At 45.3% G+C, this 26,235-nt stretch overlaps 1 pseudogene; it reads left to right on the forward strand.

Annotated features, from left to right (window-relative positions):
* The first annotated feature begins 7,266 nt into the window (after positions 1-7,266).
* Positions 7,267-26,235, forward strand: part of LOC115479781 — a 60,251-nt pseudogene continuing 41,282 nt past the window's right edge.

Consider the following 26,235-nt stretch of genomic DNA (forward strand, 5'->3'; position numbering starts at 1 on the left):
CCCTGTGTGCAGGAGCTCATCATTAGCCTAATGCTTAACTCAGCTGGTATGGGTGTGGGGGAAGCTAATGGAAGGAGAATGATTGGTTGCGGTAGCAGAAGCCAGGGATTGATTAGGCAGGTGGGAAGGAGTCCCAGGAGAGGGGAGAGAAGAGGGTAGAGTGAAGCAGATGCAGGCTGAAAATCCTTGGGTAAGAGAAGTCCCTAAAGTTGTGCAGGCTGAAAACCCTTGGGTAAGAGAGGTCCCTAAAGTATTGAATCTACCAGTGAAGTAGATGCAGGGTGGAATCCCTTGGGTATGAGAAATCCCTAAAGTATGGAACCCATTATGAAGGTAAAGAGAGTAGAAGGTAGATGTCACGCTGGTGAGGAAAAGTGAGCCCTTGGGCCACTGCCGAGGAGCGGCAGCGGCAGGTAAATCACCCAAACAGGAGGCAGGGCAGACCACAGACAGACGGCACAGGCCGGACTGGAGCAGCTGGACTGGAACAGAAGCACTAAGCAGAAGCAGGAGAATAGTCCATGAATCAAGCAGAGTCTTACCGGCAGACAGCAAAGCAGAAGAAAAACCAGGAACCACACAGCGTCTGTAGGCTGGCGGCAATCAATAGTAAATCAGGTATCAAGCAAAGTCTTGGGCAGGCAGCAATCAGTAGAATAAACCAGGAAGCAAACAAAGTCTAAGACAGGCAAAACAAGCTATCAGGGCAGGAATCGCAACAGACCAACAAGGACAAGAACAGGACTGAAGACCTCTGTTGCCAAGGCCAAGCCTGAAAGTTCCCAGGTGCTTAATAAAGGCAACATACAAGGGAGTTCACCAGGTAAGGGTGCTGTTAAGTTCCAAACATCCCCAGACAGTCTGGAAGGCTGGAAGATCCGGACTGAACTGGTCAGACTTCTAGAACATGGGAAACAGCAAACAGACAGTCCATTGCAGCCACCAGGACTAACCACCAGGTGGCGAGATGCATGAGAGCCTGACACAGGGGCGCAATCGTAACAGTACCTCCCCCTCAAGGCTCCCCCAGTCTCCACGGGTGATTCAGGTCTCCATGGGTAAGAATGATGAAACCTACGGAGGAGTTTCAAAACATGACCAAGGGTAGCTGGACTGGAACCCGAACAGGAATCAGGACTGGAACCCAGAGTGAACTCAGCATCTTGACTGGACTCAGAACTCGACCTGGACTCAGCACCTTGGCTGGAACTGGAACTCGGTCTGCACTCAGCCTCTTGACTGGATCTGGAACTCGGCGTGGACTCAGCAACTCGGCTGGAACTGCAACTCGATCCGGACTCAGCATCTTGGCTGGAACTGCAACTCGATCCAGACTCAGCATCTTGGCTGGAACTGGAACTCGGCTTGAACTCAGCCTCTTGGTCAGAACTGCAACTCAATCCGGACTCAGCATCTTGGCTGGAACTGCAACTCGATCCGGACTCAGCATCTTGGCCGGAACTGGATCTCAGCATCTTGGTCGGAACTGCAACTCGATCTGGACTCAGCATCTTGGCTGGAACTGGAACTCAGAGCGAAGTCAGCAGCTTGGCTGGAACTAGAACTCGGCATGGACTCAGCATCTTGGCTGGAACTGGAACTCGGCTTGAACTCGGCATCTTGGTCGGAACTGCAACTCAATCCGGACTCAGCATTGTGGCTAGAACTGGAACTCGGAATAGACTCAGCATCTCGGCTGGCACTGGAACTCAGAATAGACTCGGCATCTCGGCTGGAACTGGAACTCGGAATAGACTCAGCATCTCAGTTGGAATTGAACCCAGAGTGGCCTCAGCATCTCGGCTGGAACTGGAACTCGGAGTGGACTCAGCAGCTTGGCTGGAAGTGGAACTCGATCCGGACTCAGCATCTTGGCCGGAACTGCAACTCGGTCTGGACTCAGCCGCTTGGCTGGCACTGGAACTCAGCTTGGAATCAGGAACTGAACCGGAGCTCCATAGAAGCGACAGGCGAGCCAGACGCCTTCTTTCAGTGTCGGCTTCAGGAGTAACCCGCAAGGTTGGATTCCACAAAAGTCTGCAGCGGTACTCGAAGAGTGTGATAGAAGAATCAATAAGAGAAGCTGGGTATGCATAGAACTTAAACCCCCAGGCACGCTTTCTCTCAGCTGCAGCTTCAGGAGTATTCCTCAAGGCTGGATCAAAACAAAGTTTATCACGATAATTCTGGAGTGTCATCCAACCCTCAAGAGCAGAAATTGGGTCGAGCCCGAAATCTGAACTGGAACTAGGAGCTGAACCCAGGCTGATACCTGGATTACCGACAGGGAAAAAGTTCATGGGCAGAAAGCCCTGCTGAAAGGATGATTTTGCCGAGCTCATTGCCTTGGCAATCTGTCATGCTGGTGAGTAAAAGTGAGCCCTTGGGCCACTGCCGAGGAGCGGCAGCAGCAGGCAAATCACCCAAACAGGAGGCAGGGCAGACCACAGACAGATGGCACAGGCCGGACTGGAGCAGCTGGACTGGAACAGAAGCACTAAGCAGAAGCAGAATAATAGTCCATGAATCAAGCAGAGTCTTACCGGCAGGCAGCAAAGCAGCAGGAAAACCAGGAACCACACAGCGTCTGTAGGCTGGCAGCATTCAATAGTAAATCAGGTACTACTACTACTACTACTACAAATCATTTCTACAGCGCTCAAGTAGAGTCTTGGGCAGGCAGCAATCAGTTGAATAAACCAGGAAGCAAATGAAGTCTTGGGCAGGCAGCAATCAGAATAAACCAGGAAGCAAACAAAGTCTAAGACAGGCAAAACAAGCTATCAGGGCAGGAATTAACAGACCAACAAGGACAAGAACAGGACTGAAGACCTCTGTTGCCAAGGCCAAGCCTGAATGTTCCCATGTGCTTAATAAAGGCAACATACAAGGGAGTTCACCAGGTAAGGGTGCTGTTCCAAACATCCCCAGACAGTCTGGAAGGCTTGACAGGTCCGGACCGGACCTGTCAGACTTCTAGAACATGGGAAACAGCAGTCCATTGCAGCCACCAGGTCTAACCACCAGGTGGCGAGATGCATGAGAGCCTGACACAGGGGCACAATCGTAACAGTAGAAACTTCTGCTTTGTGGTTTAACTGTGATGATGAACTAAATGAACTGCTTTTATTAGGAGTTGAACTACTGTTACTGTGCCCTGGCTAAAGAGCCCAGACTGGAGCTGATTGTGAGCCTGTATTGAATCCTGATATGTGCTGATAGCCTACTGCTTAAAGGGGACTATTTGCCACACACTTTCAGGTGGCTTATATGTGCTTAAGATGGAAGGTGAATGCTGCTGTTGGAACTGTGTATCAGGTCTACTAGAAACCTGCATGAAATAAAGTCCTTAAGAGTGAAGTTGATGGTGGACATTTATTTCTTGACTGTACCGGGAGCCTGTGGCTGGAGGAGATTTTTCTATCCTTGGTTGCACTTAGAGGTACCTGGTTACAATATATAATAAGAGTGTAAAAAAAACTAAAGAGAAAAAGGAAAATATTCTTAAAAGACTTAAACAAGGAAGAACAACATAGATCATTTATTGCCCCAGGAGGCTTCAGAAGCTGTCAGATTCTGACCTAGTACAAAAGGTACCCAGGCTGAATACTGAAGCTTAATTTTGTCCAATCACTTAATGCCTTATATTCTTCAACTCTGACCTCTAAGGCCACCTTCACATAATTCTGTTTCTTTGGTATTTTTCTCAAATATTCATCATTTGCCCTTTGTAACCTCTGTCCCTTGAATACCTATCACTCATTGTAGTCCTTCACTGAAAATGTCCCTGTGCTCTGTTCAAAGCCTGGTTGAAACAAACAAACAGACACTTGTTAAAGTTTATAGCCCATTACTAGTGTTTAAGCAAGCCTGTCTATGGTCTGTGAGAAAACCAAGACACAAGCTAGCTAATTGCCCTACTAAATAAGAAAAAGGAATGTTATACAAAGCTGACTGATCTGAAAAACTAAACAGCTCTATACATTATTTTCTAACTCCTCATACTCTCTTACCTATCTATGGGCATCTTTTACTAAGGTGCGCTCATGTTTATAGCATGCGCTAAAATTGTGGGCTAAACATTAGCAATGCATTCCTATCGGCGTCTCTAACGTTTAGCACTCCCACAATTAAAGCGTGCGCTAAAAATGTGAGCGCACCTTAGTAAAAGACACCCTATATGTTCCATCTTTGCTTATACCCTTCACTGTTAATTAAAATGTTTCTATTACATATTGTGTTACATATAGGGGCATAATCGAACGTCGCCGGCGAAATAGGTCGCCGGCGATCTATTTTGGCGGCGGCACTACAGCTGGCAGAAACCGTATTATCGAAAAAGATGGCCGGCCATCTTTTTTTTCGATAATAAGGTGTAGCCCGGTCAAATGCCAGAGTTCACCGGGTTTGAGATGGCCTATTGTGTTTTTCAGCGATAATGGAAAAAAATGCCGGCCATCTCAAACCCGGCGAAATCCAAGGCATTTGGTCATGGGAGGGGCCAGCATTTGTAGTGCACTGGTCCCCCTGACATGCCAGGACACCAACCAGGCACCCTAGGGGGAACTTCTAAAAATGTTTGAAAAATATACAAATAGCTCCCAGGTGCATAGCTCCCTTACCTTGGGTGCTGATCCCCCCAAATCCCCCCCAAACCCACTCCCCACAACTCTACACCACTACCATAGCCCTTATGGGTGAAGGGGGACACCTATATGTGGGTACAGTGGGTTTTGGGGGGGTTGGAGGGCTCAAAACTTAGCACCACAAGTGTAACAGGTAGGGGGGGATGGACCTGGGTCTGCCTGCCTGAAGTGCACTGCACCCATTAAAAACTGCTCCAGGGACTTACGTACTGCTGTCAGGGAGCTGGGTATGACATTTGAGGCTGGCATAGAGGCTGGCAAAAAAGTTTTTAATGTTATTTTTTTAGTGTGGGAGGGGGTTGGTGACCACTGGGGGAGTATGGGGAGGTCATACCCCATTCCCTCTGGTGGTCATCAGGTCAATGGAGGCACCTTTTTGAGGCTTGGTCGTGAAAATTAAAGGACCAAGTAAACCCGGCGAAATAGTGATTAACGCCGCTTTTTTTTTCCATTATCCACAAAAGCCAGCCATCTGGTAGCCACGCCCATGCCCGCTCATGTCCCACCTTCTCTTCACCGCCGACACGCCCCTTGAACTTTCGCTGGCGCAGCAACGGGAAAGCGGCGATGGTGTCAAAAAAGCAGCTTTCGATTATACCGATTTTGCCACTTTTGCGAGATCGCTGGCCATCTCCCGATTTATGTCAGAAGATCGCCGGCGATCACTTTTGAAAATAAACCTGATAGTTACATAGTAGATGATGGCAGAAAAAGACCTGCACGGTCCATCCAGTCTGCCCAACAAGATAAACTCATATATGCTACTTTTTGTGTATACCTTACCTTAATTTGTATCTGTCTTTTTCAGGGCACAGACCGTAGAAGTCTGCCCAGCACTAGCCCCGCCTCCCAACCACCAGCCCCGCCTCCCACCACCGGCTCTGCCACCCAATCTCGGCTAAGCTCCTGAGGATCCATTCCTTCTGAACAGGATATGTTTATCCCACGCATGTTTGAATTCCGTTACCGTTTTCATCTCCACCACCTCCCGCAGGAGGGCATTCCAAGCATCCACCACTCTCTCCATGAAAAAATACTTCCTGACATTTTTCTTGAGTCTGCCCCCCCTTAAATCTCATTTCATTTCCTCTAGTTCTACCGCCTTCCCATCTCCGGAAAAGGTTCGTTTGCAGATTAATACCTTTCAAATATTTGAACATCTGTATCATATCACCTCTGTTTCTCCTTTCCTCCAGGGCAGGGGCGTATCTGAGGTTCGGCGGTAGGGGGGGCAGGGGCTAGAGTGAGGGGGCACATTATAGCCTCCCCCGGCCGCCGCCCCCCTTACCGCCGTCAACCCTCCCCTACCGCCGTCAACCCTCCCCCGCCTACCGCCATCACCTACCCCCACCGAGGACCGCTTCCTCCGGTCCGGTGCCTTTAAAAATATTACTTCAGCTGGCGGGGGACCCCCAACCCCCGCCAGCCCAGCCGAGGTCTTGTTTTAAGAAGTTCTTCCATCCTTGTGCTATTGAAAACTGCCTGCCTGCATCCCTTCCAGTTTCAGACTGAGTCTGACATCGCAGCACATTGACGTCCTGCACATACAACGTGCTGCGACGTCAGACTCAGTCCGAAACTGGAAGGGATGCAGGCAGGCAGTTTTCAATAGCACGAGGATGGAAGAACTTCTTAAAACAAGACCTCGGCTGGGCTGGTGGGGGTTGGGGGTCCCCCGCCAGCTGAAGTAATATTTTTAAAGGCACTGGACCGGAGGAAGCAGACCTCGGCGGGGGTAGGTGATGGCGGTAGGCGGGGGAGGGTTGACGGCAGTAGGGGGGTCCAGGGCGAAATCTGCGGGGGCCCATGCCTCTGTGGCTCCATGCAGATATGCCCCTGCTCCAGGGTATATATGTTCAGGTCCGCAAGTCTCTCCTCATACGTCTTGTAACACAAATCCCATACCATTCTCGTAGCTTTTCTTTGCACTGCTTCAATTCTTTTTACATCCTTATCAAGATACAGCCTCCAAAACTGAACACAATACTCCAGGTGGGGCCTCACCAATGACTTATACAGAGGCATCAACACCCCCTTTCTTCTGCTGGTCACACCTCTCTCTATACAGCCTAGCAACCTTCTAGCTACGGCTACCGCCTTGTCACACTGTTTCATTGCCTTCAGATCCTCAGATACTATCACCCCAAGATCCCTCTCCACGTCCGTACCTATCAGACACTCACCGCCACATGCGTCTCCCGTGGATTTCTACTCCCTAAGTGCATTGCTTTGCATTTCTTTGCATTGAATTTTTTAATTGCCAAACCTTAGACCATTCTTCTAGCTTCCTCAGATCCTTTTTCATTTTTTCCACTCCCTCCCTGGTGTCCACTCTGTTACAAATCTTAGTATCATCCACAAATAGGCAAACTTTACCTTCTAACCCTTCGGCAATGTCACTCACAAATATATTGAACAGAATCGGCCCCAGCACCGATCCCTGAGGCACTCCGCTACTCACCTTTCCCTCATCCGAGCGAATTCCATTAACCACCACCCTCTGGCGTCTGTCCGTCAACCAGTTCCTAATCTAGTTCACCACTTTGGGTCCTATCTTCAGCCCGTCCAGTTTATTTAAGAGCCTCCTGTGGGGAACCGTGTCAAAAGCTTTGCTGAAATCTAAGTAGATTACGTCTATAGCACATCCCTGATTCAATTCTCCAGTCACCCAATCAAAGAATTCAAAGAGATTGAAAGTGTTGACATTGAAAGTAGTATATTATTGCCATACTTTGTATTGATATTTGAATATTTTTACTGCTGTAACTGCCTATTGCTCATGTTTGACTAGTCTTAATGCACACCGCCTTGAGTTCATTCCTTCAAAAAGGCAGTAAATATATATACTCCCCTAGTACTTCACTTGTTTTAATTTTTTATTTTAAATCACCTATGTATTGCCTTATGATGTATGGTATAATCAAATGAAATAGGTAGGCTAAACAATGAACAGCCTGTGGTTACATTAATGTTTAACTAAATGGCTGTGTTTCTCTCACTTTATCTCCTGAACCTAAAAAATCAACCTTTGGCAGTTCTGATTCTGGGCAAAGTCTCTGAACAGGTCTGGGGGTGGGTAGCAGGAGCTAGCCCACTATGTATTGTGGGATCAAGTAGTCCTTATCCATGACAATTTTGCAAGAATGAGGTACACCATGGATGTAGCCCAGATTCCAGTGACACTTGCTTCCCTCAAAACACAACCCTACTCTGACAGAGGAGGTTAAAGGTCTCAGCTCCACCTTATTGACTTATGCAACCTCACCTAACATAGTTTAACAATAATAAACCTCAGTCTAGGAATTGAGCCTGATAGCACGACCCCACCTCTGGTGTGTGCAAATTTTAAGCCTCAGCCACAATCTAGGGAAAGGGTAACTCTACCTAGGCTTCTAGTCATGCAGACTCCACCTCCTCCCTCTTGCTGCTGAGGATAGACCTGTTGTTGGAAGAGGACTTTCAGCTAGAGTTCCTTTGCCGAAAATTTGAAAGGTTTTGTTCTTCAAGATTTCAGCCACAGAAAGAAGCTTCAAAACATAGCAAAGAGGGCTATTCAGGCAGAAACCACAAACAAGGATTTATGTCTAGAATTTAGAGGTGATTCTGAATACTGAGTCACACCAGGCTATCAACAGTTTCTTCACAGATACTGTGGGAATGGAGCTTAGTGATGCTGCCACTCTACTCCTTGCCTTCTGCATCACTTGCTTGCTTTTCTTATCCTGGAGATGGAATCTGCAAAGCCGGAGATTAAACCTGCCTCCTGGACCCTTCCCCCTGCCCTTCCTGGGCAATTCTCTGAACTTGGTGGGGAGGGACCTGATACAGGTTTTCAAAGAGGTGAGTATCCTCTGGGTTTCATCAGGCAGAGAGGATGATTAAAGAAACTGCCTCAGGCCAGTCTATGTTTTAATTGTTAAGGACCTCATTCAATAAAGATGTTTTCTGATAGGTACAATATTGGGGGGTGGGGGAGAGGAATCCTCTTTGAGTGGGATGATTGCTGGAAGAGCCATGAGCTACTAGGTGCAAGGCTCCTAATGGAAGAGGCAAGTTAGGTGGAGGTGGGGGGGGAGGGGGCAATTGGGGAAGAGGGATTGCTGCTTTAGGTTAATATGAGGGCACTAATAGTTTCAAAAGCAACATTTACATTTTATTTTGAGTACAAATACTCTCCGTCCGATATTCAACCAGCAGTGGGCACTGTGATTTTTGTCTGACGCTGTGTCTGATGCTGGTTGTATTCCATGGACCAACTACACAAAATGCAGCACCATGGGTTTCAGCATAATGGCCAAACTGATATGTACAGTTGGATAAGGTATGTGGAGCTGGTCTTAGAGGCCCTTTCATTTATTTTTAAATTTTACTGGGATTTATTAACATAAAACTTACAATTTTGTTAATAGCATAGCATTTCAAATTCAAATCAGTTCTTGTATACTGCTAATATCCCCTTTCCAGGGTTCCGTGCGGTTTACATTCTAGGTGAGACATTAGTAAAATGACAAAGTATAAACATAAATGCAATAAATGAGGTAAACTTGAAAACAACAAATTAAACCTAATAATAGGACTACCATGAAAATGTAACAAAAATATACACATTTAACATCACTGAAATTCAAATACCAGAGATATAATACAATGTTAGAATGTTAAGAATCCTTCATAAAAGATCCACTATCACATCTGTATTTCTAATTTTCTTGATATCTAATGTGCCTTAATTGTATCTTCTTACACCGTTAATGACGATTGTCATTGTGGCATAATGTAAGCCACATTGAGCCTGCAAAGAGGTGGGAAAATGTGGGATACAAATGCAGCAAATAAATAAATAAATAAATAAAATGTTAGCAAAATACTAATGATACACCTAATAAGCACGCATTAAAACATTCAACTAACGTAGATATGATGCTATTTTTCTACAATACAGCTTACTATATAGCTGAGGGGCCAAGTGCAGATATATAGATGGGGACAAGATGTGTAGTGTAGAATCAGTTGGGATAGACAAGACGGTTCGCTAAAACTCAAGGGAAGTTCATATATATAGTTAAGCAAGATATAAGGAACTGATCTAAGTTACAGTGTGTGAAGCAAGCTAGTCCAGGTTCAGAATGAGTGTAGAGTCTAAGATGCACTAAGCCATAACGTGGGCTTCGCATGCTGAAAAAGGTTTACCACAGGACACGATAAAGCATCTTGCAGTAATTTTCCTGTTTGTGCACAGTAATCCCCTAATTCTATAAAAGTCATCAAAAATTGTGCATGTAATTTAATTGAATAATGGACAAATTAGTGTCAAAAAATGGCTTAACAAGCAATTATTGGCACTAATTAGACTTAATTGGAACGTACACACAGAAATTTAGGCGCAGGATCCTTGCCTAAATTTTATGCACGAATAAAAAAAATGGCACCCAAATGGGAGGGTCATGGTCAGAAGGGGGCATTCCTAGCATTTACCTGTGTTAATATAGAATAACAAGGATACACGCCTAAGATAGATGTGTACATTTGCACCATGTTTCAGTTGGTGCAAATGGCCACGCTTAAAATTAGGCATGAGTCCCGGGCGTAAGTGCTGCTCTATAAATCGCGCCTAACTTTAAAGTGTGGCTTATAGAATAGCTCTTATTTCTGTGCCATATATAGAATTCACTCCTAATTGCACACTATTTAGTTTGAGGACAGGGCGTGGCAGGTCTTTGTTGTTGTTTTTTTTTTCAAGAAATGGTCGTGCGACCACTTTGGGGCAAACACTGCCACCCATTGACTAACCCGGTGCAGCACCAGAAATGGCGTGCGCTAGGGAAGGGAGCGACCGCCTGACTGCTGCGGTAGCCCAGTGGTACTTCCCTTTTAGTGAGCGGTAAGCCCGTGTTGGGCTTACCGCTGCTTCGTAAGAGGGCCCCTATATTTGCCTCTATCACTATCTTTATTTCACAATTCCACTGACTGATGTTTTTCGCCCTCTGATGATAGTACATAAGTTTATGTTCTTCTCTTACCTTATATTTGTTGCCAATCCTGGTATTGTTTATATGTTTGCTTATGATTATGTTATAGTTTGAAAATTTTTAATAGCATTTTGGAACTAAAAAAAAAAAGGAAAAAAATTATTTACCGTTGCCACACACTAATGACATTAGCACACAACCTGCAAATAGAAAAATAGCATCTGGTGATTTTTTTAGTCTCCACCACACATTATGGAATATAGCAGAAAAAGCTGAGGAAGATGATAAGCTAAGTACTATCTTTTGAACAAGTTTGATATATACGGAATAGAATGAATTGTGATTAAGAATAAATTTGGAAACGCTTATGAAGGCAGTTAATGGATCAAAACTATACATAAAAAAGGTTAAAAATATAAAAAAAACATGGATGGGATTAATGAGGATTATGGTATACCCTCTATAAATATGTTTGGCTCATGAAGAAATGTATTAGCCAATTAAGAGGTGGATATGTTGATCTGATGATCCTATTATGAATGTCTGATCATATAGACCTTTGTTTACTATAGATAAATTAACAGAGAAGTTGAGTGTACATAAAAAGAGTAATTGAATGCTCCCTTCACTATTTGAAATTATAAGGGTGCCGTTTGCTGACTTGAAGTCAATATTCAGCCATGTTTCACCTATGCTTCTTCGGAGCATGATCATGGTTCTTAGCCATGGCAACTCACTGGATTGAATTGGAAAAATCCAGCGAGTGGCCATAGCTAAGAGCCAGGACCATGCCCTGAAGCAGCATTGGTGAAACATGGCTAATAAGGTCCTGTGGAAGGAATTTGAATGGAAACTTATATAGTGAGATATTAACTTCATATTAACTACTAGTAATTTTTAGAATGTAAAGGTTATTATGAATAAAATATAAAAGGACCAGAAGAGTTAAGTGAATTGCGAGGCTGAGTACTTCACATGAAACGAGTTGCTACCGAGGTCTGAAGAAAGACAAAAAAAAACAGATTGAAATACTAAGTTTTAGATATTTTGTTGTTTGACAGTAGTAAATCAATTTTGTGCCTGTTTAAGAATATAGGAAGAAGCGCTGGACTTTTGAAATCTTGAATGCTGAGATACAGCACTTAAGTCTGGGACTCCAGTTCAGAGAATAGTGCACACCATGGCCTTGCCAAAGAAGGCCACATGAGAGAGAGCGAGAGAGAACTTTGTATAAGTTTTTATGTTTATTTGTCCTAGCCTGTGAAGATAACAGGTCAACCTCCCCTTGCACATAAATAAATTGATTTTTGTTTCACCATTCGATCTTTGTGTGGCGGTGTTTTCAAGGCTCACAAGCCCACTTTTGCTTGCATGGTTACACTGCCATTAACCTGATGTAAGCTGTCGAGCACACCAAAGCCAATATGTGCTACTATCCTATAATGAGTTAGGTGCGTCTTAATGCCGTTATAGAATTGGCACTAAGAGGGGCATAATCGAAAGGGACGTCCAAGATTTGTTGAGGACGTCCTCGCAAAATGTCCCGATGGAGGGGCAGGAAAACCCGTATTATCGAAACAAGATGGACGTCCATCTTTCGTTTCGATAATGCGGTCAGGGACGTCCAAATCTTGAAAATTAGGTCATCCCTAGACTTGGTCATTTCTGATTTTTGGTGATAATGGAAACCAAGGACATCCATCTCAGAAATGACCAAATGCAAGCCCTTTGGTTGTGGGAGGAGCCAGCATTTGTAGTGCACTGGTCCCCCTGACATGCCAGGACACTAACTGGGCACCCTAGGTGGCACTGCAGTGGACTTCATAAATTGCTCCCAGGTACATAGCTCCCTTACCTTGTCTGCTGAGCCCCCCAAAACCCATTACCCACAACTGTACACCACTACCATAGCCCTGAGTGTGACATCTGAGGCTGGCATAGAGGCTGGCAAAAAATATTTTTAAAGATATTTTTTGAGGGTGGGAGGGGGTTAGTGACCACTGGGGGAGTAAGGGGAGGTCATCCCCGATTCTCTCCAGTGGTCATCTGGTCATGTCGGGCACCTTTTTGTGCCTTGGTCATAAGAAAAACATGACCAGGTAAAGTCATCCAAGTGCTCATCAGGGACGGCCTTTTTTTTTTTCATTATGGGTTGAGGACATCCATGTGTTAGGCATGCCCAAGTCCCGCCTTCACTACACCTCTGATATACCCCCTTGAACTTTGGCCATCCCTGCGACGGAAAGCAGTTGGGGATGTCCAAAATCGGCTTTCGATTATACCAATTTGGACGACCCTGGGAGAAGGACGCCCATCTTCCGATTTATGTCGAAAGATGGGCATCCTTCTCTTTCGAAAATGAGCTTATAATCATGCTTCATTGTTGTGCCTACATTTGGCTCCACTGTATAGAACTGCCCCCAAAGATTGTACCTCAGGCAATGGATGATTAAATGGTTGATATTCAAAACAATTTAACTAGTCAGAAATGGTCACTGACTGGTTAAATTGCTTGTTAAATCGGGGTTATCTGCTCATTTTCAGCGTCACTTAACCGATTATCACCATTGAAAATGAGCAGTTACCCCCGGATTCTATATAGCGTACCTAGCGTTCTGCACTAAAATCTAAGCGTATTCCATAATAACGTGTGCAACTTAATTGGCTTAACAAACTAAGCGTTGTTAACAGTACCTAACAAGCAATAATGAGCACTGATTGGCTAAGTGTATTCTGTAATGAATTGGGCCTAAATTATGATGTACACAGTTCAAAAGGGGCGTGGTTATGGGCAGGAAAATGGAACACCCTTCCAAAATTTACGCACGTAGTTATAGAATATGACCCAGTGTGCATAAATCTACACATAGGGATTTACGCCACGTTTCCGTTGCTGTAAATGGAAGCACGTAGTTTTATATGCTGGGATATCAACTAAGTGTATTCTATATACCACGTCTAAATCTAGGTGCCGCTTATAGAATACGCTTAGGCGCAAATGTTTTCTGCGTGGATTTTTAAAGCACCGTATATAACATCTGGCCCTTAGCGCCTAAGTGAAAACTGGCTATTTTGAAGGCATTCCAAGTGTGGAGTTAGCACTTGGCTAGTTAAGTGCCGATATTCAGAACTTAATCGGCAAGGGTAACTGCATAAATGGCACCACATGAAACGCTATCTTATCTTTATGCGGTAACCCATGGCTGGTTATGTGTTGAATATTGCCTTAACCGTTCATGTTTAGCCGGCGCTGCATAAGCCAGATATTCAATGCCGAAGCCCGGATATGGCCTGGCACTGAATATCCGGGAATAACGCTGGTGGCAGTCAGCAAAACATTCACCGCTGCCGGCTGAGTATTTACCCCTAAATTATTTGCCCAAGGTTTCAAGGAACCATAGTGGGGTTTGAACGCTAACTTTCCTGGTTCTCAGACCACACTGGATTAACTGCTAGGCTATTCTTCCACTTGGAATGTTGCCAAAGAGAAAAGAAAATGTGGATCCATGCTATCTCAGATCAACTTCAATAAAGGGGTCAAGAGGGGTCTGTGCTCTTTTGCCCATGCCATGACTCAAGGTAATGAGATGATCAGGAGTTTCCCTGCAGTGATAGTCCCGCTAAGGCTGTGCGATAGGAAGAGTTTATTGCACTGTTAGAATTACAACAGGACAAGACAAGACATCAATTCTATCAGATTGGATCATTGATGATAACCTGGATTTATTAATCATTAATGAAACTTGGATCCATTTCCAAAATTGCCCTCCAGGTTACAAAATAATTCACTGGCCTAGAAATGGAAAGAGAGGAGGAGGCATTGCATTTATATATAAATCCCACTTCATGGTAACAACTATAGCAGAATCCATGTCTCCACAACTAGAAATTGCCTCACTTAATATTAACCATCCTACATTATTTGACCACCTAAACATTATTCTGTTTTATAGACCGCCAGGAAACTGGCAAGAATGTCAACAAAATCTTATGGACTTCATCTCAAATTCTTGCTTATCTAATTCCAATCTACTCATACTAGGAGATATAAATTTGCATCTAGAAAACTATAATGCTAAAAACACACAAGAATGCAAAGATTTTTTCCATATTTGGGATTTCAATTGGATAAATAATCAACCCATATCAAGGTCATGCACTTGACCTCATCACATACAAATTTACTCCTGATCAAACCTTTACAATAACATATCAACTGGACATAAGTACCCTGGTCAGATCACTTCAAACTAAAAATATCCATGCAATGGAGAATAAAAAAAAAATTTGATCCAGAATCAAGAACGAAAAACTTTCACCACAAGAGGTCACATTGATCCAGTATTATTCTGGCAAGAGTTCTACGGGAATGAATGGTCAGTACAAACAGATTCCAATCAATATCTTTTAAATTGGGACATAAGATGCAATAGCATACTTGATACAATAGCACCAATACAAACAAGAACATCACGAAGAAAAAAACTCACTCCCATGGTTTAACGACGAATTGAAAAAACTAAAAACCCAAACAAGGAGACTTGAACGTGCTTGGAACAAAAAGAAAGATGAACAAACATTCACTGCATGGAAATTAATGTTAAGAAAATACAAATATACCATCAGGCAATCCAAGAGGTCATATTATAACTCCAAATAGGACAAAACTATAAAGACTTGCACAAGTTATTCCAATTTGTACATAATCTTCTAGACACCACACCAGTTACCTTAACTAACACGGATACCCCATCAGCAGATAAACTAGCTACTTACTTCAATGAGAAAATCATTAAACTAAAATCCACCTTATCAGCTAACTCCTCCGACTATGTAAAATTCATTGACGGCTTAGACCAGTGATGGCGAACCTTTCAGAGACCGAGTGCCCAAACAGCAACCCAAAATCTAATTACTCATCGCAAAGTGCCGGTACTCATTATGGGCGGGCTCACCACATATGACTCCACCCTTATGATAGCCACACCCCCTTACACCAGCCATGGCGCATATAAACAGACATCATTGAAAATATTATACTAGTATAGGAGAAAAAAATAACATGATTTTCTTTCATTATAAATCATTTCTGTAAGTTATTACAGCTCCAGTATACCCAGTGCAAAATAAGACAGCAGATGTAAATTCTCAAATTGGACATATTCCAAACACTAAAATGAAAATAAAATGATTTTTTTCTACCTTTGTTGTCTGGTGATTTTGTTTTTCTATCCATATTGGTCCTAGTCGCTGATTCTGCTGCTCTCTATCTGTTCTCTTCACTCCGTTTCCAGGGCTTCCTTTCCATTTATTTCTTTACTTTTCTCCTTTCTTCTTCATTTCTTGCCCTCCATCCATGTCCAGCAACCTTCCTCTCCCCTCCAACCACAAATGGCCAGCCACCCTCCTCTTCCCTCCAGCCACCCATGTCCAGCCACCCTCCTCTCCCCTCCAGCCGCCCATGTCCAGCCACCCTCCTCTCTCCCCTGCCCTCCTCTCCAGCCACCCTCCTCTCCCCCCTGCCCTCCCAGCGGCAGGCCTCCCTCCCACCCAGCACCAGGCCACCCACCCAGCACCAAGCACCAGGCCACCCACCCAGCACCAGGCCTGCCACCCACCCAGCACCAGGCCTGCCACCCAGCACCAGGCCTCCCTCCCTCCCACCCAAGCACCAGGCCATGCACCCACCCAGCACTCCCACCCAAACACCGGGCCTCCCACCCAAGCACCCAAGCCTCCCTCCCTCCTACCCAGCACCAGGCCACCCACCCAGCACCAGGCCTGCCACCCAGCACCAGGCCTCCCTCCCTCCCACCCAAGCACCAGGCCATGCACCCACCCAGCACTCCCACCCAAGCACCAGGCCTCCCACCCAAGCACCCAAGCACCAGGCCACCCAAGCACCAGAGCCTCCCTCCCTCCCACCCAGCACCAGGCACCAGGCAATCCACCCACCCAGCACTCCCACCCAAGCACCAGGACAACCACCCACCCACCCACCCACCCAAGCACCAGGCAGGCCTCCCTCCCACCCACCCAGCACTCCCACCCAAGCACCAGGGCTCCCTCCCTCCCTCCCACTCGGTGTCAAGCATTCCTCCCTCCCTCCCACCCGGCATCAGCCCACCATCCCTCCCTCCCTCCGAACCCGAAGAAATTTAAAAGTCTTCCCTTGTCCGAATAGGTGGCGTCAGCATCAGCAGTAGTAGCGAAAAGCATACTGCTGGTTTGGCGTGTTTTCAGCCTTCCGTCTCTCAAGCTCTCTGGTCCCGCCCTAACAGGAAATGAGGGCGAGACCAGAGAGCTTGAGAGACGGAAGGCTGAAGACGTGCTGAACCAGCAGCACGCTTTTTGCTGCTACTGCTGATGCTGACACTGCCTACTCGGACAAGGGAAGACATTTACATTTCTTCGGGTTCGGAGGGAGGGAGGGATGGCGGGCTGGTGCCGGGTGGGAGGGAGGGAGAAATGCTTGACGCCAGGTGGGTGGGAGGGCTGAAAGTCTCAGGTGAGGCGACCGGCGGCGCGCATGCCAACAGAGAGGGCTCCGCATGCCCTCTCTGGCATGCGTGCCATAGGTTCGCCATCACCGGCTTAGACCCAACAACCAATGAGTATCCAGCAGATCGAATTTGGACAAATTTTTATTCACTAATGGAAGATACTGTCGTCCAAGAGATCAACAAATTCAACAAATCCCACTGTAAACTGGATGCATGCCCCAGCTACTTAATAAAATCTGCCCCCCAGTGATTCATAGTAGATCTCACCTCTTACCTGAATCACATGCTTCAACATGGATCCTTTCCCACAGATAAAGGAAATATCCTACTCACACCAATTCCCAAAGACAAGAAGAAAAAACTAAATGATATATCAAATTATCGTCCAGTGGCATCCATCCCATTGGTAGTCAAGTTGATGGAAAGCCTGGTAACTAAACAACTTACCAACTACTTGAACAACTTCTCAGTATTGCACACATCCCAATCTGGCCGAAACAGTTCTTATAGTACTCATGACCAAATTGAAACAAATTATTGCAAATGGTAATAATGTTCTTCTTTTACAATTCGACATGTCCAGCGCGTTCGACATGGTTGACCATGGTATCCTATTAAACATTCTTGAATATTTTGGAATTGGAGGTAATGTACTGAATTGGTTTCATAATTTCCTAATGGCAAGAACATACTGGGTAATATCTGAATCGATCATATCATCGCCATGGAGACCTGAATGTGGTGTCCCTCAAGGATCTCCGCTTTCCCCGATCCTCTTTAATTTAATGTTGTTACCACTAGCCAGATCTTTATCCAACCTAGACCTTAACCCTTATATTTATGCTGACGATGTGACGATATATATCTCATACAAAAATGACGTCTGGAATTGCAGATAAAATTAATCTCAGTTTCCAAGTTATGAATTCATGGGCGGATGCATTCCAACTGAAGCTCAACACAGAAAAAACACAATGCCTTATATTATCATCGCAGTATAATAAAATCAACTATGCCACTATAAATATACTAAATCATACTCTTCCTGTTGCGGACAACCTGAAACTCCTGGGTGTAACAATCGATCATAACCTCAATCTAGACAACCACGTGAAAAATGTTATAAAGAAAATGTTTTATGAAATGTGGAGGCTTAGAAGATTATAACCTTTCTTCCCAAGAGAGACATTCCGCAAACTAGTGCAATCACTGGTATTGAGTCATTTGTACTACTGCAATTCCTTATATGCGGGATGCAAGGCTCAAACCATTAAGAAACTCCAGACTGCCCAGAACACCGCAGCCAGACTGATATTTGAAAAAGCAAAATATTATAGTGCTAAACCCCTTAGAGAAAAATGGCACTGGCTTCCACTAAAGGATCAAGTTGCATTCAAAATACGCACCTTAGTTCATAAAATTATTTATGGAGATGCCCCACCTTACCTGTCAGACCTTATAGATCTACCAGAGAGAAAAAACAAAAGTTCATCACGTACTTTCTTAAACCTCCATTATCCCAATTGCAGAGGACTTAAATACAAATCAGTACATACATCCAGCTTTTCATACATCTGTACACAACGATGGAATTAATTAACAACCACTATAAGAAAAACACGCGACTTGATGACCTTCCGGAAACTACTAAAGACTTACTTGTTCAAAAAAGCGTACAAAATGGATCCCTCATAACGATCTGACTCCTAAACTGCACCAGACACAATTTATATTGGAACTCTTTTAATTTGCCTATTTTATTTACACCCTAATTACTGATAATTATACCCTGTCCTGATATCATTATGTTATGTTGTTATCCATTTATCCTAATTACTGATAATTATACCTTGTCCTGATATCATTATGCTATGTTGTTATCCATTTATCCCATTAGATTTCGCCCGTTAGATTGTAAGCTCGTTTGAGCAGAGACTGTCCTTTTTGTTAAATTGTACAGCGCTGCGTAACCCTAGTAGCGCTCTAGAAATGTTAAGTAGTAGTAGTAGTAGTTCTTAATCAACATAATTTTCGTATGAACCTTAATAGCAATAATTCTGAAATTCTTCTCCGTTAATATGATTGCCATAATATTCCTATGCACCTTATCTGTTATATATACTCTGATTTTCTAGTCCATCAATGTGATTGTAGTTGTATTATATTGTAAGCCACATTAAGCCTGTAAGTAGGTGGGAAAATGTGGGCTATAAATGCAGCAAATTAATAAACAGCCAAGGATTACAACAAGCTCATTGTGGTCTCAGCCAGCACAGATCCATTTGGATTAGTGAGGAGTATTTATTTATTTATTTATTTATTTATTTGTTGCATTTGTATCCTACCTTATCCCACCTCTTTGCAGGCTCAAAGTGGCTTACAATACATCATGAGTAGTGGAAGAATGTTAGTAATAAACATTTAGTATTGCATGTTCTTGGTCAGCATGATAAGAAAAGCGAAGTAGTAGTATACAAGCAGATTTTAGGAGACAGTTCTAAAATTAAATAGGTGAGTTGTGCATATTCACTTGGGTTGATCTATTTGGTATGCTCTTTCAAAGAGATAGGTCTTCAGTAGTGCGCAGAAGTTCGCTATTTTGTATATCAATTTCAAGTTGCTCGGCAGTGCATTCCATAACTGTGTGCTCAAGTAGGTGAAGTTTGACGCATGCATTAATTTGTATTTCATTCCCTTGCAACTGGGGAAGTGCAGATCAAGGAATTTGCGGGATGATCTTTTGGCATTCCTAGGTGGTAGGTCCATTAAGTCAGACATGTAAGCTAGTGCGTCTCCATGGATAATTTTGTGAACTAGTGAACATATTTTGAACGTGATGCGTTCCTTAAGTGGGAGCCAGTGTAATTTTTCTCGTAAGGGCTTTGAACTTTCAAATTTTGGTTTGCCAAATATGAGTCTAGCTGCAGTGTTCTGGGCTGTCTGGAGTTTCTTGATTATTTGTTCTTTGCGACCAGCATATAGTGCGTTGCAGTAGTCTAGATGACTGAGCACTAATGATTGTACCAAGTTTTGGAATACACTCCTTGGGAAGAAAGGTCTTATTCTTTTTAATTTCCACATTGAGTGAAACATCTTCTTGGTTGTGTTTCTCACATGGTTTTCTAGTGTTAGGTGTCGATCAATGGTGACTCCAAGAATTTTTAGGGTTTTTGAAATAGGAAGGTTTAGAGTTGGTGTGTTGATGGTGGTGTAACCTTTATTAGGGAAGCTAAACACTACAATGATTAAGATATATGCAATGGTTAGCACATATTCAATGGTTAGCTGTATAAGCAATCATTACATCACTGGTCTCTACATCTAAGCAATGCAAAGAGTTCTTAGACCAGGAAAGAAACACTAATTACACTATACATACAATCATCACTGGTCTCCATCATCCAGGCTCTTATCAACAGCTGGGGGGGCCCAGATCACAGCGAGAGCTAGGAGCTTTTGGACCAGGAACAAACCTTCTGCGCAGTCCATACATTACTCACAGATGAACCCCAACTCCACTGTGACAAGCCTTCCCTTTTATTAGGCTCTGAGCCTATGTCCAGAGCTAAGGAAAGTTAGAGAAAGCTTCTATGGAAAATTACAGAATGCTTCTCTGCTTACGTCTATGGGGACGTGGTCACATGCTTTCCCAAGTCCAGGTGGCCAAGCTGGGCCTGGGAAATAAAAACCATCCTTCTCTTTGCATCAGGGGCGTATCTGGACTCCGGCGGTAGGGGGGGCCAGAGCCAGAGGGAGGGGGCACATTTTAGCCCCCCCCCCCCCGCCGCCGCCCCCCCCCCCCACCGCCGAGCCCCCACCACCACCAATGTGACTCTCTCCACCCCCCTCCCGCCGCCAACCCTCCTCCGCTGCCGTTCTTACTTTTGCTGGCGGGGGACCCCAACCCCCGCCAGCCGAGGTGTGCTTCCACCTGCCGCTGCCGTAAAAACATCTTCTTCAGCCGGCGGGGGACCCCAAACCCCCGCCAGCCGCCCCGCGGTGTTTGAAATTCATCTTCGGCCTCCGTGGCCGTGCTGCTGTGATAGGCGCTGTTGAAATCCACTTCGGAGTCTGACGTCGCAGCACGTACAACGTACAACGACGTCAGACTCCGAAGTGGATTTCAACAGCGCCTATCAACAGCAGCACGGCCACGGAGGCCGAAGATGAATTTCAAACACCGCGGGGCGGCTGGCGGGGGTTTGGGGTCCCCCGCCGGCTGAAGAAGATGTTTTTACGGCAGCGGCAGGTGGAAGCACACCTCGGCTGGCGGGGGTTGGGGTCCCCCGCCAGCAAAAGTAAGAACGGCAGCGGGGGAGAGTTGATGGCGGTAGGGGGGGTCCAGGGCAAAATCTGCGGGGGCCCAGGCCCCTCAGGCCCCACGCAGATACGCCCCTGCTTTGCATACCAAATTAGTTAGAGCTGTGTCTTATCTCCAAAGACAAGATTTCAGAGTGTATTATCGGACAAAAGCAGGGTTGAAAAGCAATAACAGAATTACTTCTAATCAACAATACAGACCCTGAATGCACTGGTCGTTCAAGACAGGGTTGAAAAACAATCTTTAAAATTCACTTCCATTACAGGAACTGGGTTCAATTCCCCCTGCTACCTGATGCTCAGCAGTGGGTTGAGACCCTGGGGAACCAGGTTCAGTTCCCTCTGCAGCTCAGTGTGACCCTGGGTAAGTCACTTACCATCTGTTACCACAGGTACGACAGTAGTACAATGTACTGCTTAGATTGTGAGTCTGCTAGGGACAGACCCAGTACCTGTAAAATGAAACTGTAAACTGCTTAGGTCTAAGCGGTATATAAATACTGAAATGATGATGGATCAACCTGTCTGATGTTTTTTTTGCTTACTTCAGGTGGGTGAGACGTATGGACCTGTGTGCACCCTTTATATGGGCTCTCGCAAGGTGGTGGTTTTTTCTGGACTGGAAGCTCTGAAGGAAGCTCTCCTGAATGAAGGGGATGCATTTACTGATAGAGGCCCATTTCCCATGTTTCAAGCCTTTATGAAGGACTATGGTGAGCATTCAAACCATGATCTTGGCACGGACAGCATGTACTCAGCAGTTTCTAGTGCTGTTTCCCTTCCACTAGAACCTCACATCCAGAGATGGAAAATGGGGTTACCTAACAACTTCCCTAGGACTTGTTCCAAGCTTTTGTTTCCTTAAAAGGTAATTTGCATTTTCCCCAGATGTTAACCAGGAGAAACAAAGAGGGCAGTATTGAGCCCAGGATGGTCAGTAATTTTTTTAAACAGTGGCCCCCATGGGCTTTTCTATACCTGGCTATTCAGAACTAGGCCATACCCGGAAAACAGTGGGTGTGATGGGGTCAGGAGCAAACCCCATTCGCTCCTACCCCTAGAGGCTGCCTCTAGAAAATGGCTGCCGCTAACCTGGTAACTCCCAGCTCTGCTCACACTCTGCCTCTGATCTACCCTCACTAACCAGATAGTGCCACAGCACCAGCCCCAGATTTTTAGCAGTACTATCCAGTTTTGTGCCCCTGGAAATCCAGGAATCACCCAGTCAATGGGAAATGAAGAGGTAGGAGCCTTTCCTACTCAGTTATCTCCCACTGAATATTGACCCCAAAACATTTATTATGAAAATCCTTTTATTTTGCTCCAGTGGTTTCCACCTGCTCATTGGGGCTTCTGGCTCTACCACAGTCAGTTTCTATCAGTCACAATTAAGTTGTCCCTATTTTTATCCTCCCTGTGTAGCCAATCCATCACATTGTTACTTCTGAGCCAAGGGCCAGAGGCTGCAGCAGAGCTGGCCTTACCAATTGTGAGGCCCTGTGCAGACCAGTTTGAGGATCCCCCCCCCCCCCCAGCAATTCATTATGTCCCCCTATCTCTGAACCCCTCCCCCATCTTAAAACAGGGTTTCTCCATAGAGAGCTCAGGGCAGAGGCCACGATTTGCATAGGCCATCCACCACTGACTCCAGAATCTGCTTTCTGCTAAATTCTGTCCATGCGCAAACAAGAGGTTGTGTCAGAAAGGGGTAGGATACAGCAGAGAGCAGACTCTGGAGTCAGTGGTGGATAGCCTATGCAAATTGCTGTCGTTGCCCGAGGCTTCTATGGAGAAACCCTGTTTTAAGGTGGGGGAGGGGTTCAGAATTAGTGGGACATACTGAAATGCTTGGGGAGGGCCCCTCAAACTGGTCCACACAGGGCCTCATAATTGGTAAGGCCAGCCCTGCTGCAGCCTGTGGCCCTTGGCTCAGAAGCCCGAGTGAGCAGGTGGAAACTACTGGAGCTCTCAATAGAGAAAGGCATGTTTTAAGGCAGGGGAGTGAAAAAAGGGGGCTATGTCGTGGCAAGACCCTGTGCGGACACTCCTGTCACCCCTGCTTAAGTCTGGCCCTGGGCTGCCGCTTGCTCTGTAATCCGGCTAACATGCAGCTGGTCTTTGTCGTGCAATGAATGGGATTCCTGTTCCTTACAGGGTTGAGAGCACTGCCTCTGCATCATCCCCAATGCCAGCTGAAGCTAGGCTTGTGAACAAAGTGCAGCTCTCCTACATAGCTATGTACAGCAGTACCACTGCACTACCAGGACAGACAGTGGAAAGTGCTTATGATCCACCACTTTCCCAGCAAGAATATTAGCCAGTCTCAGGCCATAAAAATTGAAATCTCCCACTCTATTGCCAGTATGTTTTAGATGGTACTTTTCTAGTTTTCCTTTTGTATTATTGATCTCTGTTAATGACTTCCATGTCTTTCTCAAATTTTCACCAGGGATTGGACTAAGCAGTGGAGAGCACTGGAAGGAGCTCAGGCGATTCTCCCTCACAACCCTGAAGAACCTTGGGATGGGGAAAAGAAGCATTAAAGATCAGATCCAGGAAGAGGCTCAGTGCCTGGTGAAAGAATTTAAGAAAACAAAAGGTTGGTGGAAAATTTGTCTTGAGTCATAGTGTGGAAAAACTTAGTTCAGGAATTCAGGTGAACTTAGGAGGCCTGTGGGTTCTGGGGAGGAGCAGAAAACATTTCTTCAAAGCTGTCAAGAGATTTGGAAGAGTTTAGTTTTCTGGAATGCCTTTCATTTGTGACCTGTCATGAGAAGCCCTGTTTCTTAACCTTTCTAGGAGTCCTCCAGGAAGGATGGATTTCAAAATAGTTATTTTGTTTATTTAGAGCATAACATTAGCTAAGCCATGCTGAGTCAAACCAAGGTCCATCAAGCCCTGCATCCTCTCTTTTGCAGTGAGAAGATCAGGTCCAAAAAACAGATCTGTAGTTTATATATAGGGATAAGTAATGGCTTCTCCAAGTCTATTATGTTATACAAGTTTTATATTCCGCAAATCCCATAACTGGTTCAATGTAGATCATAAAAACCATGATAGCTGGAAAACAATCCAAGAACTACAGATCAATCATAGTGCTTCACGTGCATTCCTTAAATAGATGGGTTTTAGAGCTTTTCGAAAAAATTAAGTAATCTGACACTATATAGATCTGTAAAGGCGACAAGTTCCACATTAAGGCATCCTGATAATAAAGAGAATAATCAAACATTTGACGCCCTGTAATCTGTCTAGCTGATGGAAAGCATGGAGGGGCATAATCAAACGCAAACGCCTATCTCCATGGGCGTCTATGTCCGAAAACGGGTACGTGAAGAAGCGGGACAGACCGTATTTTTGAAAAAATGAACGTTTTTCAGCTGGGCATTTGTTTTTTTTAGCGATAATGGAAACTAAAAGGCCCAGCTCAAAAATGTCCTAATCCAAGCCATTTGGTCATCGGAGGGGCCACGATTCGTAGTACACTCGCCCCCCTGATATGCCAGGACACCATCTGGGCACCCTAGAGGTCAGTGCGGTGGACTTCAGAAAAAGCTCCCACATGCATAGCTCCCTTACCACGGGTGCTGAGCCCCCAATCCCCCTCCCCCAAAACCCACAAATGTACAACACTACCATAGCTCTTAGGGGTGAAGGGGGCACCTACATGTGGGTACAGTGGGTTTTGGAGACCTCCCATTTACCAGCACTAATGTTACAGGTGGGGGGGGGCCTGGGTCCGCCTGCCTTAAGTGCACTGCGGTACCCACTAAAAGTGCTCCAGGGACCTGCATATACTGTACGCAGGCCTCTAGGACTTGTTGCTGCTGTATAACCTTAGCACACCAGTTGATACCTGAAGACTGATCTCTCCGAAAACATCCTTTATTGGAATAAGCATGCTTACTCACAGTTAACTGCAGATCAGAGGTTGTGCCCCACTGGCAACGAGTCTCGCTGGTACTGAGATTAGCAGTAGGTCAGAGCTGGCAGAATGCTGTACAATGCCCTCTTTCAGCCACATTCAGGGTAAGAACTAAGTTCTGTAACGTGGCTAACACATGAAAGGGATGTAAAACTGGCTTACAAAATTGGCCACTACCTCATGGACTACCGGAAACAAAACTGGACACCCTCTGACCCAGTTAGCAGGGGGAAAAGCACCATGGGAGTAGAGCCTACCAACTACCAACATCGTGAGCATTTGCCACAAGCTAGTGGAATTACGGAGCCCAATACCCTACACCCACCACAATGCATTGCTGATGTGACTCTGCAGTGCGCATAACAGAAAAGGTGTCACACTCACCCGAGAGCCACATCAGAACCAGGGAAAGGCTGTCAGAGGATAGAACATATTCTGCTGTCATGGAGGTGGGTACGACATTTGAGGCTGGCATACAGGCTGGGAAAAAAGTTTTTAAAGTGGGTTTTTTTTGGTGGGAGGGGGTTAGTGACCAATGGGGGAGTCCGGGGAGGTCATCCCCGATTCTCTCCAGTGGTCATCTAGGCAGCTGGGGTACTTTTTTGGCACTTGTTCGTGAAAAAAAAGGGTCCAAAAAAAGTGACCCAAAATCGCGGTAAAAACGCTTTTTTTTCGATTATCAGCTAAAGACGCCCATCTCTCCTCGACCGATAACCACGCCCCAGTTCCGCCTTCGACACGCCCCCGTCAACTTTACCCATTTCCGCGACGGATTGTAGTTGGAAACGCCCAAAATCAGCTTTTGATTATACCGATTTGGGCACCCACGGAAGACAGACGCCCATCTCCCGATTTGGGTCGCAATATTGACG

The sequence above is a fragment of the Microcaecilia unicolor genome, chromosome 11 (assembly GCF_901765095.1).
Source record: "Microcaecilia unicolor chromosome 11, aMicUni1.1, whole genome shotgun sequence".
NCBI lineage: Eukaryota > Metazoa > Chordata > Amphibia > Gymnophiona > Siphonopidae > Microcaecilia > Microcaecilia unicolor.